Source organism: Solanum pennellii, chromosome 11, assembly GCF_001406875.1.
Source record: "Solanum pennellii chromosome 11, SPENNV200".
Classification (NCBI taxonomy): domain Eukaryota; kingdom Viridiplantae; phylum Streptophyta; class Magnoliopsida; order Solanales; family Solanaceae; genus Solanum; species Solanum pennellii.
Window position 1 is genome coordinate 61,140,202 of NC_028647.1, and position 9,722 is coordinate 61,149,923.

At 28.4% G+C, this 9,722-nt stretch overlaps 2 non-coding genes across 2 annotated transcripts; both read left to right on the forward strand.

The window, feature by feature from the left end:
• Window positions 1-1,298: 1,298 nt before the first annotated feature.
• Window positions 1,299-1,380, forward strand: TRNAS-GCU. The gene has a single exon. It is a non-coding gene; the product is annotated as a tRNA-Ser (tRNA).
• Window positions 1,381-2,706: 1,326 nt separating this feature from the next.
• TRNAS-GCU lies at window positions 2,707-2,788 on the forward strand. The gene has a single exon. It is a non-coding gene; the product is annotated as a tRNA-Ser (tRNA).
• The last annotated feature ends 6,934 nt before the right edge of the window (window positions 2,789-9,722 follow it).

Consider the following 9,722-nt stretch of genomic DNA (forward strand, 5'->3'; position numbering starts at 1 on the left):
GATTAAGCAAAAATGTTGTTCAATAGAGGGAATAACATTTTTTAAAAATGAAGTAACATAATCAAATTGTTGTTGTATTGTTGAATATAATGGGCTGGATCGGTTGTGGGCTGAGATTTGGAGAAAAGAATTGGGCCTGATGGGTTAGTCTTTGGCGAGAAAGGCCCAAAACAAAGGTCTTAAGGATGAGGTAGCAAGTGACTAAGAGCCTGTTTGGCTCAGCTTAAAAGCTGGTCAAACTGACTTAAAAGCTGATTTTTGACTTATTTAACTGTTTGGCAACACTCAAAATAACTTATTTTAAGTTAAAAAAAACTTATTTTAAGCCAAAAGTTAAAAGCTGGGGTAGGGGTGCTTTTTTTTTTTAGCTTATAAGCTGTTTTAAGTTGACCACATTTTTATCTTTTTGCCCTTAATATTTTTATACAATCTTCAAATTATCCACATAACCCTAACATCTCTTTCTTCCATTTTTCCCTTTTCACGTTTGGCATAGCAACTTCAGCACTTTTATCCAAACACATAACTACTTATTTTAAAAATAAGTTTCAGCACTTTCAAAAGTACTTTTTTAAAGCTGCTTTTATTAAGCCCATCCAAACGGGCCCTAATATTGCAATTGAACAAGAATAGTCAAATATAAGTTTCAATTGTAGCCTCTTGGGATTAAGAAAATAGCCAATTTGAATTTAATTAACAAAATTGGCTAAAACTTATATAAAAATGAATTAATATAATTAACTTACGAGCTTCTTAATAACTAATCCAAGTATAGACTAATAATTCAAAAATATAAACTATTGAATAATTAAATTATTATTTAATTAAAACAATTTCTTTTTGAGACAATTGTCAAATATTTATAAAATATACTAAACCATATCCAAAAGTGACAAAATTACATAAAAATATTACGACTTTTATAAAAACTATTTTTTTAAAATTGTTTGAAATTGAAGAAACTCGATAATTAATTCCTATCGTGGATGGTGAAAATTGGGTTTCAACAATCATACACTGGAGGGCCCATTCGGAAGTGGCACTCCCAACATAATTTTCTCCATACCCAGGACTCAAACCCCAAATCTCATGTTAAGGGCGAAGCACTCCCGCCACTATACCACAAATCCATATTAATACACGATATATACTTTACTACTAAGGATACTTATACAATAGTTGATATGCTTGTGTGTAATCCAAAAATATGATGATTTGTCTATTATAATAGCATTGATGAATAATTTGTCAACATTATAATTCAATTTATAATGTTAATTGTGAAAAGTTTGCACAGCGTCGCTTTGGCCGAGTGGTTAAGGCGCTTGCCTGCTAAGTAAGTGGGGTTTCCCCGCGTGAGTTCGAATCTCACAGGCGACGTTGCATATGTTTTTGTCGATACCTATTATCGACAACTTTTTGCACCTATTTACTCGGCATTTGTACTTCTTTAACTTTATACCTATCAATTTACTCGGCATTTGTACTTCTTTAACTTTATACCTATCAATTTACTCGGCATTTGTACTTCTTTAACTTTATACCTATCATCGTCAACCTTTTGCGTCTATTTACTCGGCATTTGTGGTTCTTTAACTTCATCCCTATCATCGTCAACCTTTTACACCTGTTTACTCGCATTTGTAGTTCTTCTCTTCACAAATTTGAACCATCTTATTCGCTTTTCGTATCTAGGTCACTCCAATCTTTGCACCCGTTTTCTGGGTATTTATGCTTTTCTTCTTCACATGTCTGAAACATCTTAGCGTCACTTCTCCTATCTTGTCCATCACTGAGGTCACCCCAATCTTGCTTCGTATATTTTAGTTTTTAATCTTGTCACTATCTGAGCATGCTCATTTTTTTTTTTTTGTAGTTTTCAAAAGTATAAGTTCTTGATTGATCAAACTCTATCGCATATACTATAGTTAGTCTAACAATCATTATAAACAACTAGTTAGTTTCTAGATGTAAAATTTATTACGATAATAATAATTCAATTTAAATTTCTATAATATATGGAAAGATTTATGTGTAGGTTTTGAATAAGAAAAAATGTGCCTATATATAAATTTCATTCTAACCTCGAAAAGTAATTTTTCCCTAGGTACTAGCCCAACCAAGTATTGGAAAATCCGCAGTTAATTTGGGATCAATGCAGAAGATCACAGAACTGAAATCAGAATAGCGACGTATTTATTTGAAGATGTCTATTCACGCTTTAAAAAATTATTTCTCCAATGAAATAAATTTATATGCATATTTTCTAACTATGTGTTTTTTCTATTATTCATATAAGTAATATCATTTTAAAATATTTCTAATGTGCATATGTTTTTCTAAAATATTTTGCAAAGCATCAATGTTGTGCTATATATAATAAGTTTGGGTCAAATATATTTAGTCTAGTTATTTTAGTTTATGTTGTAAGAGTAAAATTAGAAGAGTCAATTATTTTTTTAATTCTTTTGTTGTTAAATTATTTTTATTATATTTTAATATACTTTTCAAATGATATTGGCAATATTTGTGATACATGTGATATTTTGAGAGGTAATTATTTTTAAAAGATATTTCAAGTTATTAATTATTGTGATATTTTTTTTTTAAATAACCATTATTAAACTTTATTATAATAGCATTGATGAATAATTTGTCAACATTATAATTAGTTTTATAATATTAATTGTGAAAAGATGGCACAGCGTCGCTTTGGCCGAGTGGTTAAGGCGCTTGCCTGCTAAGTAAGTGGGGTTTCCCCGCGTGAGTTCGAATCTCACAGGCGACGTTATAATTTTTTGGTTTTGCTCCGTAAAATCTTATCTCTTCTAATATGCTCAAGTTTTTCATTTTTTTCGTCGTTTCTGGACGTATACATTCTTCATTGATCAAGCTCTATCTCATATAACATAGTTAATCTAACAATCATTATACACAACTGATACTTACTTCTGGTGGTATATTCTTATCACATACACTACTAGAAAATATTGCATTTTAGCAACGTCGTCGCTAGTCTGTTGCTATTTTGCTCGTTAGTAAAGCAGTCGCTATTTTGTCGCTAAGTGGGTTTAGCAACAAAATTGTTGTTTAACAATAAAATTTTTCTGTCGCTAAGTCCAGCTTTTTTAATAGTGATAAAAGACTGGGTGCGAGACTTCATTTCATTTATCTCACTCTAATACGTTGTGTGACATAGTTCTCGATACATTATAGTATATCCCCTTGAATATGTCGTGTCGATTCATACATTTCGAAGACAAATAAAAACGTGACAAGAGCTGATCCTTGCAGTTCTATCTTAAATGCGGACTCAGAGTTTAACTCCATTATACATGTTCTTAATCATTCTAATATATAATTAAGGGACTCTAATTTTCTTTATGAGATTAGAATTTCTTTTGGTATCACTTTAATGTATATATTCAGGAGACGCTATTAAAAAAAAATTTTAATATGTTTATATTTGTGGTTTATTTTCTAATGTTTATTAAGTTTTCAGTATTTTATTTTTATTTTTATATTATAGTCCTTTGTTTATTGAACTATTAGGAACTAGAGTATCATTTATATAACTCTAATTAAGCATGTTCCTTCATAGTCATGTTAATGTAATGTTGTATATTGTTTTAGTTTGAAGAAAACCATGAAAATATCTTTGAAGCATTAGTTGATTTTTTTCGATACGCGTAATTGTTATTTATTTTGATCGGACCATATGAATTTTCTTGAAAATATGTGCTTTAGTATCAATTTTGGATGTGTTTGAAAATGATTTGAGATGATTTTTAGATTGAAAATTTGATGTCGAAGACTCCATCCATGTATTTCCAATGTATATATGTATATATCACCATGCATATCAGTGTATATTGTCTTATATACATTTATACATTCTCAAACAACTCTATGTGATATGCATGATATACAACCACGAGGGAATCTAAGATCTATAAACCATGGGTACACCACTAAAAAAAGTATTAAGTGTGAACCAATTCCTATTTCTTTAGGTAAATAACTCAATATTCAATCAAGTGAATCATTAATTAAATCATTCTCAATTCACGCTTTAATGTTAATTGAAAATCTCTCTCATCAACCTCCCATCGATCCCATGTCCTCCGCCACCATTCTCTCTATTTCTTCATTCTCCCCTTCACGGTTTCTATCATTAAACCTTTAAAATTGAAATCCGAAACAATAAAACATCATAGAGGTTTGTATCTATTTAACCATTATTAAAATTCATGTTTTGTGATAGATTTCTATTTGTTTTGTCTTCTAAATTTTAAAAGTGGAGGTAAAACTTTATCAATTTAGAGTTTTCTTAATTTACTTTCGAAGCAAATACTATCGTGGTTAAATGTCGGTCCGTAATTATTAGAAAATTCTAATAAAAGAAAATTTACGTTATATGTTTGACACATTAGTTCATGTTGTTATTAATTCTCTACAATAGTTATTTTGCATCCTTAATTCTTATCAATAAGCTAAAAGTCAAATAAAATCTTTTATATGCATGCAATACCGTTTGATGGGATAGTTATTGTACAATATTTAAATCTTAAATTCAAAATAATGCAATGTCAAACTATTAAACTAAGAAATTGCATTTAGAAAAAAAAAAAAGAACTATCATCTAATATAAATTAACAAACACATTTCCAATGAAAATGACATTGTAACATATAAACAATTAAAAACAAGGTAATTTTGTAACTTAAATTGCCAAAATAAAAGAAAAAATGAATACATTACTTAAGACTTTAACAAAGAATCTGTTTGATTGGTAGGTATTAACTACATGAGAAACGTGTACTATTGTGCATGCATTTTCAATTAATTTTTTGATTGGTAGGTAATAAAATTAATTTGGATTTTTTTTTTGATCATGTGAAATATTTATAAACTTTTTGAGTAAATTGCAAGTTGGAAATTGTTAAAAACTAATGAAAGTGAAAGCTACACGAGAAACCTGTGCATTTTCAACTAATTATTTGATTGGTAGTAATAAAATTAATTTGGATTTCTAATCATGTGAAATATATATAACTTTGATGTAAAATTAATAATATATATTACCTACAAAAAGAAAATTAATACATGACCTTTATAGATAAAAATGAAAAGTTACTAATCTAAATAAGTTAAAATACACTTATATATTATAAAAAAAAATCAATCAGAGATGAGAGATGTACCATGCGTGCATATGACTTTTCGATTTAATTCTTTATTTGATAGATAAAATAATTTTTATAATTTTTTTTTTGACATTTCAAATGATTCGTCAAATTCTCTAATCTAAAATAATCAAAATAAATATGCGATTCTCTAGTCTTTTATTCTCTTTTTCTTGAGACAGATTTCTTGGACTTGTCATTTGAAATACACTAGGTGAATTAAGACTTCTTAAGAAAAAACTATATTACAAACTTAATTATGTAGTGAATAAATTTTGTTTGACAAAACATAAAACTTATTAGATACAACAAGGTAACAAATACTAATTTTGTAACTTGGACTGTTTTACAATTAAATAAAATTTCAATATCTTTTTTCCCTTTTGGGGAGTAAGAAAGAAATGAGGAGAGAATAGTGATTGGTCGGCTTACAATTTTTTATTATCATATATCGATTTAAAAATTGAAATTTATGAATTCTATATTATAATCATATATGAGAAGCTTCCAAATTCAAAGTGTTATATTTTTATAAATATTATGAATATTGTCGTAGCAACATATCAAAGATACTCATATCCATAAGAATATTTCATTGAAATTATAGATGTATTTTTCATAATTCAATAAATTATTCTAGTATAAAATTAAGAGTCAAAATTTAACAAAAATTTTTGATTGATAGAATAATCCAACAACTCAAAAAGTATGAAGAATATTTCTTTTTAAAGTATCTCTCAAAGAAAACAATGTGCTCATATATATATATAGGAAGCATATATAATCTCAACTTTATAGTCAAAATAATATTGTTGACAAAATAACTTTCATAATTACATGTAATAGGTTATAAAGATTAATGACTAATAAAGTGTTTGAAAAAATAAATAGTGTCTTTTTACACGCCTCAGGCTATAAAAATTTCTTAAAAATAGTTATAATTTTTTTTATAAACCATCTTAATTAGTGTAACCAAAAGTTTGCCAAAAATTAAAGGTGACCTCATAGCAATGCACAATTTACGTAATCAAATAATAAACTTCCAGACAAATACCTATATTAAAGTCACATTAGTTAGTTATGGAATGTCATAAATCTTGAGGTGAAATGATTTAGGGAAGCACTTATTTTAATCCTGTAGCTAATTAATTAGCTTTTAAGTTTTTAACTATACACAAATCACTTTGTCTCCTAACCTAAACCGACAAAAAAAATATCCATCTTAGACCTTTAGTGGAAACAACAAATTGACATAAATATAAATATATTTTTTTTAACTTGGTCTCATTTTATTTTTATGTTCTTCAATTTTAAGTTTGTACAAGTAGACACTTAAACTTGTAGAAAATTGAACAAATAGACACACGTGTCCTATTTAGCCAATGGTGGAACCAAAAATTTTTACTAAGGATGTTCAAGAAAAATGGTGTGTGGCTGTCAAAATTAAAAAAAAAATTGTGCTATTTGGGGTATGAACCCGAAACTTCTTCATTCAAATGATCACACACCAAAGGTATAGATTTTGTCAAGGATATCCAACTTTAAATATATATCAGTTTAATGTAGAATTTAACATATATGCCTACAAAAATAATTTTCTAACGAAGGGTTTCTAATTAGACACCTTAGGGTGGCTCTAGCTACGCCAGTGTATGTGGCATCCTACGTGATAATTTATGTCTTACATGTATTATGTCATTTAGGACTCATGTGTTTACTTGTTCAACTTTATACAGGTTTAAGTGTCTATTTGTGCACACCCAAAGTTGAAGGACATAAATGTGAAATGAGACCAAGTTAAATGACACATTTATGTATCATACCTAATAAATATGTGTGTTTAATTTTTTACATGGCTTAAAGTTATATGTGGCCCCTTGAAGTTGTTCGCATACTTCATTTGAACACCTCAACCTATCTTTGTTCCTATTGAACATTTTATTTGTTCAAAAGTCATTCCTATTAGAGACAAAATGCTGACATGTTAAAAAACGTGTACCACACTCTCTTTGGGCGTGTAAAACTACTGAAAATAATATTTTTTTCTTTTTTTTTACTAACTTATATACAAAAATTAATAAAAAAGAAAAAAAATAATTTCTTTTGAAAATGAAGTCTTCTTCCCCGCTTCCTCTGTCATTCTCATCTACCATTTTCATAATTTTTTTTACACATACACATCACACCCCACCCTCTTCACCTATCTGTTTCTTTTACCGTCTCCAATTCTTCTTCTGCTTTTTTCCTTTTTATTATTTTTTAATGTAGATCTGCATATTTAATATTCCGGTAAAATTTCATTTAATCCGGTAAAATAAATATGTATTAATTTTTTCGAATAAACATTTGTTATTATCTATTATAATTGCGATAAATAATTACAAATGGAAAAAATATAAATGCAATGAATTGAAGGTTTTGATGATATTAAAATGAAAAAAGAATAGATATTTAGCTTGGACAGATGGTGTATTATCGACGTTGATGAAAGGAGTAAGATTCGATGGAGGAAAAAAAGATGTGAGTTGATAATGGAGGAGAAGGAAGAGATCAGATGATGGTTTACTGGGTTGCCGGTGTCGGCGTCGGCGTTGATCAATGGAAGTGCGGATATGGTTTTTGAAGAAGAAGACGCAGGGTAGAAGGGTAATTCAAAAGAAAAATTTTATTTTTTTAAAAAAGAACATTTTGGATTATTTAAATAATATTTTTAGAAAGTTGGATTTTAATGTCACGTGTCATCATTTTATTGGTATGTTTATTATGTGCCAGCGTTTGAAATACATGCAACATAAATCTTTTAACTGATTGTCATTTTGTGTTAAATAGGTATATATTTCTTAAGGTTCAAGTGTTCAATAGGTACAAGTCTAACTTAAGGTGTCCAAGTGAAATATGCGAACAACTTTAAGGGGTAGCATATGACTTATACCTTTTTTTACCCCTTTCTTAGGACTTTCACATTTGCTCTCTTGGTGATACGAACTTGTAACCATAAAATTTAAAGTGAGGGGTGCTTATCATCCGAAAAACTCTCAACTCTCTCTTATATAAATATGTGTTTATAACCAACACTCTATATAAATATTGTCTAAGACTTTAGGGACTCTGGATGCAATGATATTAACTCAATTGCTGCTAAATATTTTTGTTCAAATAATTATTACAGCTAAAAGAAAAATCTATTTCCACTAAATGTCTCTTTTATTGTAGTATCACTTGCAACCCAACATGCACGGAAATGCAGTTGCAATAAAACAATAAACCCAATGAAATCCTATAAATTAGATCAGCGGAGGATAGAGTGCATCTGCTTTGGGAGATAGAGCTAGAGGTTGTTACCTATAGACCCCGGACTCAAGCAACACTCCTATATATATATTGATTTTTTTCCATTTCGAAGAGCTCAAATACAAAAACCTCGAAACTCTAACCATTTCACTACGACCCATATTTTACTTATTGTGATAAGTTTTTTTAATTACCCTGGCCATAATTTCATTTTGCACTGATTAACTTCCCTATCGAGATTGACTGTGTTGCAACCTTTAGAAGTGAGAGTGGAAAAGTTAATAAAGCTATTATCATTGTTCTTTGAATTCAACCATTAAGGTTAAGCAGTAATTAATGCTATGATTACAAAGTCCTAATCACAATTAGAGCCAAGCTGACTTTTCACTCTCTTATGTGGAAACTTCATATTTCAAGTGGACTTATAATATCACTTTAGAGATTAAACTCCATTTAAGGTGAAGATTACTTGCGTGTCATATCCATAATCCTTGAATAATATTTTATCAGTTCGTTTTTAGTTGTTCATTTAAAATTTTATATGATTTTTAAAGAAATAATATTATTATGAGCATGTTACCTAATATCGATATTAATTGATGTATAATACTTTTAGCACTATAAGAAAAACTGTAAACTATATGGAGATTTTTCTGGGTATTAGTATGAAAATCTGCAGGAAACTTTTTTTCCTACAAATTTTCATACTAATCCCCAGAAAAATCTCTATATAATTCACACTTTTCTGATAGTATAGGTCTTCGACAATAATTTGAAAAATACGTAGGTAATGTTAAGAATAAAATATGAAATCTTTTCTCGATAAATAACAAATAAAAATGAAAATATAGATGTAAGGGCTAATCATAATAACCTTTGATTAGTCGTAATAATACTTCAAGCATGCAAGCGCACACACAAACAAATCACTTTTAACATATCAAGAGAAATACATTATTTTTTTCATTTCCCCCCAATATAGATTAATTACTTATTCTCTAATTTATTTTTTAAGATCAAAGACTAAAAAGTAATTAATACGAATATCTATAATAGATATTTATGTTATATAATTATTATTTTTTAAAGATTCGTGTAAAGTTTAAAGCGAATAAATTAAAATCAAGGAAGGAAAGAGAATTATGATACACGAGGATGACTTATAGGGATATAGTAGGAGACTGATAAAGATCAATTTTCAAGCATGAATAGAAAGACAGAGATAATTATTTGTCTATAAGACTT